The 9,616-nt window shown below is 47.0% G+C and overlaps 1 protein-coding gene across 1 annotated transcript in view; it reads left to right on the forward strand.

The window, feature by feature from the left end:
• The window catches only part of TRAF3 (TNF receptor associated factor 3), a 91,145-nt gene that overhangs the window by 24,687 nt on the left and 56,842 nt on the right, over positions 1-9,616 (forward strand). The window lies entirely within an intron of this gene.

Genomic DNA, 9,616 nt, shown 5'->3' on the forward strand with positions numbered 1-9,616 from the left:
CAGCCCTGGTGTGCAGGGGCTACTATCAAAAATAAAGTGGATTTATTCCCAAGAGCAAAAATGTATTATATTGCAGCTCAATAGTCCTTAGATGTGGTGGCTGCATTAGTTTCTTTTTTTTAGGCTTCATTCCTTTTTTTTCCTCTAGTGATCCTGCCAGTAGCATACTTCCTGTCGGTGAGAAAGGAGCCGAGGCTGTGCTGGAGGTTCGGTTGGGTCGCAAATGCTTGAGCAGCACAAGTGTTAATTATATTCTTGCGTGTCGGGAATGTGGGCAAATTCCCGTGCTTTCCAACACACAGGGAAACCCACTGCCGTTTAGGAGATTGTTACCTTCGGTTCACATCTATGCGGGTGGTGCCACTATGGATCCGCATGAAAATTCATGCAGCTGCACCACCCGCACAGAGGAATGTGGACCCGCAGACGGGTGCCATTAATTCTAATGGCACGCCGCCCGCACTGGGAAACGCAACAGTACTGGGTACCGAGGTTTCCGTGTGGGCTGCGTTTTCCAAAGAAGTGCAGGGACTTCTTCCCTGCGTGTCACGGGCACGGGAGTCCATTCAAAGGAACGGGCTCTTGTGCCCGTGCAAAACGCGACCCCATAGATGTGAACCGGGGGTTAATGGTACTCATGCAGTTCGGTGCGAAGCATTTTTAAGAGTCAGCAACTTGTTTTCCACGTGGGGCAGCCCATTGAAACGAATGGGCTGCCCCTACGTGCGAAAATGCATTGGAAATGCGCGCACGTGCTCAGTCGCACCTGTAGCTGTGAACCGAGCATCAGACTTGATTTATATCGGCATCGGGATTTGATTCATTTTACAACCATTCAGGACAACATTGTAACAGTGTCAGCGTTTGCCCTGGCATGATGTTTGTTTTGTTGGAAGCCCTGCAGCTGTTACACAAGCCGTCGGCGGGTAAGGAGTGGCAGTTGGATGCCCGGGGGGGGGGGGGGGGGAGGAGGTATGGCCAGGGGCGGACTGACCATTTGGAAACTCGGGCACTGCCCAAGGCCCGGGGGTCAGTAGGGGGCCCCATGAGATGCCCCTGGTACCTTTTTCATAGGCTTTTTTGAGTTTGGGCAAGGACACAGGGGCCCCATGAGTTGTCAGTCCGCCGCTGGGTATGGCGCTGGCTAATTTTTCTAACTGCTTTAGATTAATTTGTTTTAGAAAACAAAGGTGACACTATGGTACACGCTATGGCATGACGTATTCTTTTGCATCCTTCCTGCTTTGTCTTTTTTTTCTTCTGAAACTTAAAGTGCACCCGTGCCCAGACTCAACTGTTTGCTCAATCTTCAGCAGTGAAAGTGTTAATCCTTTGCTGCTGACTTCTGTTGGCCTTTTAGGGCTCATGTACACGGGGCGTTTGGAAAACTCTTCTGAACGATGGAAATTGACTGACTGCTGGAAAACGTAGGTTAAAAAAAATGTCAGTTTAGCAGCGTTTGCATACCGCGTTTATGCGCATTTGCGTTAAGAAGCGTTTTTAAAAGATAACCTCAGGAGACCTTCCAGAATGCACTGAAAAATACTAAATTCGCTAAAAAAGGCTAATAAAATACCGCATGAGTTATTGTATCAAGTCATGAGGTATTTTAGTAGTGACAACCACATGTTAATGCTTCACCTGTCAGCAGGGTTCCCGGCTGACAGCTGAATGTAAAAGAAAGAATTGACAGCAATTAAAAAATCATTTTAAAAAATGGCGTTGGGTCTCCCCTCCCATCCATAGCAAGGCTTTCGGGTCTGGATTTTGAGGGGAAGCCCCATGCCAAAGTGAAAAAAAAAATGGTTCAGACATTTTGAGAGGAATAGAGAGAGCAGAAGCAGAGAGAGCAGTATGTGTTGAGATGACCTGTCTTTTCTGGTTGTATTCACTATGGATCCCATCATGAGCATAATGCGGCACGTTCTACCATTGTTTCCTTCATGCAAAACCTGGACCTGACTGCGCTGGTGTACCGGGTCCATTTGAATACATGGAAAACGCTTTGCATGCCTTTCTGATGATAAAAAGGCTCTTGAGAGCATCTGGATATGGAACAGTTTAAAAAACGCTTCTAAACGCAAACGCTTCTAAACGCGGTTAAAAAGTGTTTGGTGTTTGAAACGCCGGTAAAATCTACTCCTGAACGTAAGTTTGGTGCGTTCAAAAAAAGTGACTGTAAACTCAACTGCCTGTAAACGACAGTAAACGACGATGTGTACATGGGCACATTGGAAAACATTAGGGAGAGTTCAGGGGCTGCTGAAAAAAACACTGAACAGCTCCTGAACATCAGTTCATCAGTTTATCAGCTGCAGTGTACATGAACCCTTAAGGGGATCTAAGTGCTAGGAGTCGGAGATGGGCTTCTTTATCATGTGATCGGCTGTCACATGATCAGGAGTGCATCCTACTGGCTGAAAGCACAAGATTTCAGTGCTTGTGTTGCGAACTTTGAAAATGACATTTCTCCACAATGCTTATAGATGCATAGATGAATAATGATTTGTTTCAAATAGCTTTTACGGCTTGTCCAGAATATTGTGCGTGATCTGGGTACAGATTAACTTTGTATGTGTCTTTACCTTCTTTCTAGCTCTTTTGTGTGTGTTTAATATACACTTTAAGCACCTATTCCCAGCTTCAGTTGTATTCCTCACTTCCAGGCATCCTTGGCACAGGATATGAGGGGAATCTCCTGCAGTGGGCCCACAGCCAGGAATTCATAAACTGTTGTGTAGTGGGGAAGAGATACAATGTATTATTATTATTATACAGGATTTAATTTGCTCAGCTCTTTACAATATAACGGGAGACAATACAGCAACAATACAGTTCAATACAAGAGGGTTGGGAGGGCCCTGATCCTGGGAGCTTACAATCTAAGAGGGAGAGGAATGTATGAAGTGTTATTTATCTCTGTGTCCCCACAAAAGGGAACTTTTGGTAATGTAAGGCAGGGTTTCTCAACCTTTTTTCAGTCAAGGCACCCTTTAAAATAGTGGATAATCTCAAGGCACCCTTTAAAATAATGGATAATCTCAAGGCACCCTTTAAAATTTGGCACAATTTCAAGGCATCCCATTCTAAAATGTAAAAAATACTATTCTAAAAACACCCAAACTCCTAGGACACACAACATTAGAGGTGATTTATTCTTCCAAAGCAAATATACCTTTGCAAACTGGTACGGACTAGTATTCCCGTGTGTCTCTCCATCACTCAGCCAGTGTGACCCCAGTGCTGACAGAGAGGGGCACACAAGGATGATGTGCATGTACACCATGTCCTCCCTATCAACTGATGATGTCATTGGTTGTTAGAAGCTAGAAGGTCATAAAAGTGCGCAATGAAAACCCATGGCTTTGCGTACTAAAAGGCAGGATTGATCTGCCTGCTGGCTTTTATACGATTATTAAGTAATTTTTAGGCATTTTGTCAAGGCAGACCTAAAGAAACCTGAGCATCCGGGTTGAAAAAGGCTGATGTAAGGAAATGTTGACAGTGTGAACTAAAGGACTGTCTGGGCCTCATTTAGGGACAAGGTGGTTAAACTCAATGGGAACCTCATGTGGCACTTTCTCACTCGCTCGTCCCTTCTCCTTGTCTCTGACGCTTGCCCCTTCTCCCCCTCTCATGTTCGTTCCTTCTTTTCTCTGGCACTCTCTCCTCCCTCTCTCCTTCTCCCTCTCTCTGACGCTCTCTCTCCTTCTCCCTCTCTCTGACGCTCTCTCTCCTTCTCCTCCTCTGACACTCGCCCCTTTTCCCCCTCTCTGAGGCTTGCCCCTTTTCCCCCTCTCTGACGCTTGCCCCTCTCATGTTCGTTCTTTCTTTTCTTCGATGTTCTCTCTCCTTCTCCCTCTCTCCGACATTCTCTCCCCTTCTCTCCCCTTCTCCCTCTCTCCCCTTCTCCCTCTCTCCCCTTCTCCCTCTCTCCCCTTCTCCCTCTCTCCCCTTCTCCCTCTCTCCCCTTCTCCCTCTCTCCCCTTCTCCCTCTCTCCCCTTCTCCCTCTCTCCCCTTCTCCCTCTCTCCCCTTCTCCCCTTCTCCCCCTCTCTGACGCTCTCTCTCCTTCTCCCCCTCTCTGACGCTCTCTCTCCTTCTCCCCCTCTCTGACGCTCTCTCTCCTTCTCCCCCTTCTCTGACGCTCTCTCCCCTTTTCCCTCTCTCCCCTTTTCCCTCTCTCCCCTTTTCCCTCTCTCCCCTTTTCCCTCTCTCCCCTTTTCCCTCTCTCCCCTTTTCCCTCTCTCCCCTTTTCCCTCTCTCCCCTTTTCCCTCTCTCCCCTTTTCCCTCTCTCCCCTTTTCCCTCTCTCCCCTTTTCCCTCTCTCCCCTTTTCCCTCTCTCCCCTTTTCCCTCTCTCCCCTTTTCCCTCTCTCCCCTTTTCCCTCTCTCCCCTTTTCCCTCTCTCCCCTTTTCCCTCTCTCCCCTTTTCCCTCTCTCCCCTTTTCCCTCTCTCCCCTTTTCCCTCTCTCCCCTTTTCCCTCTCTCCCCTTTTCCCTCTCTCCCCTTCTCCCTCTCTCCCCTTCTCCCTCTCTCTGACGCTCTCTCTCCTTCTCCCTCTGTCTCCTTCTCCCTCTGTCTCCTTCTCCCTCTGTCTCCTTCTCCCTCTCTCTGACGCCCTCTCTCCTTCTCCCTCTCCCTCTCTCTGACGCCCTCTCTCCTTCTCCCTCTCTCTGACGCCCTCTCTCCTTCTCCCTCTCTCTGACGCCCTCTCTCCTCCCTCTCTCTGACGCCCTCTCTCCTTCTCCCTCTCTCTGACGCCCTCTCTCCTTCTCCCTCTCTCTGATGCTTTCTCTCCTTCTCCCTCTTGCTGACTCTCTCCCCTTCTCCCCCTCTCTGGCGCTCTCTCCCCTTCTCCCCCTCTCTGGCGCTCTCTCCCCTTCTCCCCCTCTCTGGCGCTCTCTCCCCTTCTCCCCCTCTCTTGCGCTCGCCCCTTTTCCCCCTCTCATGTTCTTTCCTTCTTCTCTCTGGCACTCTCTCTTTCTCCCCCTTTTCTGACGCTCTCTCTCTTTCTCCCCCTTCTCTGACGCTCTCTCTCTTTCTCCCCCTTCTCTGACGCTCTCTCTTTTTCCCCCTTCTCTGATGCTCTCTTTCCTTCCCCCCTTCTCTGACGCTCTCTCTCCTTCTCCCTCTCTCTGACGCTCTCTCTCCTTCTCCCTCTCTCTGACGCTCTCTCTCCTTCTCCCTCTCTCTGACGCTCTCTCTCCATCTCCCCCTCTCTGACGCTCTCTCTCCATCTCCCCCTCTCTGACGCTCTCTCTCCTTCTCCCCCTCTCTGACGCTCTCTCTCCTTCTCCCCCTCTCTGACGCTCTCTTTCCTTCTCCCCCTTCTCTGACGCTCTCTTTCCTTCTCCCCCTTCTCTGACGCTCTCTCTCCTTCTCCCTCTCTCTGACGCTCTCTCTCCTTCTCCCTCTCTCTGACGCTCTCTCTCCTTCTCCCTCTCTCTGACGCTCTCTCTCCTTCTCCCTCTCTCTGACGCTCTCTCTCCTTCTCCCTCTCTCTGACGCTCTCTCTCCTTCTCCCTCTCTCTGACGCTCTCTCTCCTTCTCCCTCTCTGACGCTCTCTCTCCTTCTCCCCCCTCTCTGGTGCTCTCTCTCCTTCTCCCCCCTCTCTGGTGCTCTCTCTCCTTCTCCCCCCTCTCTGACGCTCTCTCTCCTTCTCCCCCTTCTCTGACGCTCTCTCTCCTTCTCCCCCTCTCTGATGCTCTCTCTCTTTCTCCCCCTTCTCTGACTCTCTCTCTCTTTCTCCCTCTCTCTGACGCTCTCTCTCCTTCTCCCTCTCTCTGACGCTCTCTCTCCTTCTCCCCCTCTCTGACGCTCTCTCTCCTTCTCCCCCTCTCTGGCCCTTTGGCATTCTCCCCCCTCCCTGGTGCTTTCTTCATCTCTGTCTGAATATTTTTACAATGTTTTGCATTGATGTTTCAGGTACTGGAATTTCAAACTGTTCTGTTTCTCACTGAGAGCTCCCCCCACCATTAGCTTCCATTTCTTTGTTCTATGCCACCATGAAGTAGCTATCCAATGAGTCTCCCAGCTGTCATAATGCAATGACACAGCAGGGAGGATTCGCACCTCCACATGGAGTTTGTGAATGAGGAAATTGGGTCCGTTTCTTTATATTGAACTCGATAGTTGATGAAAAAAATGACCCATGTATAGCTAGCTTTAGCCTCCTCTTTCATTTTCATAAGTAGGTCCACGGACTTGCTGGATTTTTATTTATTTGATATTATGGAGAGAAGCTGGAACACACAAAGAAGTGTGGGAACAACCAAAACTTCTAGTTGAGAAGGAAAAAAAAAAGTGAGTTATGGACAGGAGATCTCACTGTTCTGCTGCCCATTCACCAGTAGAATTTCCTTTGAAAAACTTTGTTTTCCTAACATTCGTTCAGTTTTCTAATTGTCTAGTTGGGTCATAGTGGAGAGGAAAATGAACTATTTTGTTCTACCATAGTGAAGAGGAAAATCAAAGGAAGATAGCAAATTTTCTTTGAATGAAATTCTAACTTTGAATATGGTTTTCTTTTGGGAAACAAAATCGTACTTATTGTATTGTGCATTCCAAGATTAAACGTTGAATTCGAAACATTGGCGTGGCAATCAAACTTAATCTTTGAGGGTTTTCATCCAAAATTTATTGAGTCCATAATTGGTACTGTTGGATGCTCAGACAATTTTTTGGAATTTTGGTATGAAAGGTTGAGCAAACCTCTACTGGTATTGGCCAGCTTTAAACTGTCTAAGACATAGAAAAACCAGAGGCAAAGTCAGCCTACCAGGGTTTACCTATAACTAAAATTCCACTTCCAGGCACACTCACCCATAAACAGATATTTGCAAATATCGGGCTGGCGCAGCCCACAGGTACCAACTAAAAACCTGAAATACTGGTTTTAGTGGGAGTCGACCATTAAGGCCCACCAGTAGGTCTGCTAGCATAATCCAGCTTGCCAATATATTATTATTATTATATACAGGATTTATATAGTGCCAACAGTTTGCTCAGCGCTTTACAATATAACGGGAGACAATACAGTTCAATACAAGCAGGAAAAGAGGGCCCTGATCCTTGGAGCTTACAATCTAGGAGGGAGGGGCTAGTGGTACAAAAGGTAGTAACTGTGGGGGATGGACTGGTTGGATAGAGTAGACGATTCCATTATTAGCTGAGGGCAGGATAGGCTTTCCTGAAGAGAGAGGTTTTCAGAGATCGCCTAAAAGTGAGCAGAGTAGGCGATAGTCTGATAAATTGGGGTAGAGAGTTCCAGAGGATGGGGAAAGCTCTGGAAAAGTCCTGGAAACGAGCATGGGAGGAGGAGACAAGGGAGCTAGAGAGCAGGAGGTCTTGAGAGGAGCGGAGAGTACGGTTTGGGTGATATTTAGAGACAAGATACAATATATCATGAATCTCCTTTTTTTCTAATTAGAAGAAAATCTGCCTTGGCTGACGTTTTCTTTCGGCACCCACTCACTTTTCTTTTACAGACTCTTAAAATTTTATTTTTAACTTCTTTGTACTGTATGTCTGACTCAGACTGTTTTAAACCTTTTTCTTTTTGCTGTCTCAGTTATTCTGGAAAAAGATTGTAAAAAAGAGAAAAAAAATTGTGTGGGGCGTGGTGTGAAGGTTTTGTTAATTACGTTTTCTGTGGTGTCTTACATGACTCTTACAACTCTTTAATTTTTGACCTGGTTAGTGGAAATTGTAAACATGAGCGCACGGTGCAGAGCCTATAAAGGGCGGGAAGATGCAGTTTGACATTTTCAGAATGTTGACAGAAAAGTTTTAGCGGGGCCAGTTCCGAGAACGAAGTGTAGGCTTATGCAGAAACCAGTTGGTGCCGCCTTTCATTCATTACAACCTTTTGGTTCTCTTGCCTCATTTTCACCGTGATGAAGAGCTGCGTAATGGGAGTAAGGTCGTAAGGTCTCCTTGGAAATATACTGTTTACTTGAATTGTGAGCAAGATATGGTGTAGGAAGACAGCATACAGGCAATGTGTAGGAAGCCAGAATGGAATGTTCAAGATTTAATTGTTAAAGTGCATGTGAGATTTTAGGAATTTTTGATACATCTTCTTTAACACGTTCATTAATGTTCTTTCAATTTTTCAGTATGTTCAATATTTGGAAACCTGCAGCTTTCATTTAAACAATACCTAGTGATCCTGCTACAAATGTCCTTATTCAGGCACCTTTTGTTATAGGGTGACAACACTCTGTTTCTGTCCCTCCTTGTGCTCCTGTGTTGTCACCCTATCATATAGGCTTTCATCGAAGACTAGTGTCTGTTTCAAAATACATTACACAGCACCATATGTTAACATGTGGCCAACATGTTTTTTTCTTTTAGTTTTGTACATGCGTAAAAGCTGAAGTGGTTAGCTTCCGGGCCAGACTCCCTCTCACCCAGGCCAAGCTGGCCTGTAGCTCTTCAGCTTCATTTGGAACACCTGCACTTACCCAGGATCAAGTTGGCCGGCTGCTCTTGGGATTTAATTTGCAACACTTCTACTTACACAGGGCCAAGCTGGCCGACTGCTCTTTGACTTCATTCGCAACACTTCCACTTACCCAGGGCCAAGCTGGCCAGCAGCTCTTCAGCTTCTCTCATGACACCTACACTTATCCAGGGCCAAGGTGGCTGGCACCTCTTCAGCTTCTTTCACGATATCTCCACTTATCCAGAGCCTAGCAGGCCAGCTGCTCTTATGCTTCCTTTGCAATGCCTCCACTTACCAGGGCCAAGCTGGCTGGCAGCTTTTAAGCTTCTTTCATGACACCTACACTTATGCAGGGCCAAGCTGGTCAGTTACTCTTGTGCTTCCTTTGTGACTCCTTCGCTTACCCAGGGCCAAGCTGGCTGATGACCCTAGTTGTCCAGACCAAGGTGGTCGGACGAGTAGGGATCCTAGATCCTAGAATGAGGATCTTGTTTACTTTGTTGGATTTGGATAGAGTTGGGAAGGGGAAACTGTCTTTAGCAGAAGTATAGAGTACTCGGCCCTCAAGTCCTGAATCGAGTGACCTTCATGAACGATCGAGTGCTCAAAGTCAGCCGCAGCTCTTCCATTACCCCACAGACTGCACATATCCAAAGGAAAAGACTAACTGCAATCTGAAGAAAGTTCAAACGCTGATAACTTTATTCATTTAGACAATATGAACAGAGAACCCCCTCCTGGGACCTCCTCCACTGATGCGTTTCACCCAGAAAGCTGAGCTAAATTCTAGAGGTAAGGCAAGAATTCTCTTGTCTGGATGTATAAAGTTACCAATGTTTGAATTTTCTATGGAGTACAGCTGGTATTTTCCTTTTAGATTTTTTAGGTCTTTGGGGCTTATGGTGAGCCTCTACTAGCATTCACCGCCCAATCTTCCATTAGGGTGACCCAGTTTAGGGCTTGGCTGCAGCATACCCTGTAATTTTTCTAAGGAATTTACCCGCCTTTACACTATCTGGAGCCCCCCAAAAAACATTTGCCTTTACATGCACTTTTTAAATAAAAGATAAAATGAGTCCCTAATAGTGGGTGATGTGACACAAGCCAGTAGGACGTTCAGTGGTGGTATAAGTGTCATTGTTCCTGATCCTGTGCTGACGATCCCATT

Source organism: Staurois parvus, unplaced genomic scaffold (genome assembly GCF_062004578.1).
Source record: "Staurois parvus isolate SC_StPar_1 unplaced genomic scaffold, SC_StPar_1.0 ptg001329l, whole genome shotgun sequence".
Taxonomy (NCBI): Eukaryota; Metazoa; Chordata; class Amphibia; order Anura; family Ranidae; genus Staurois; species Staurois parvus.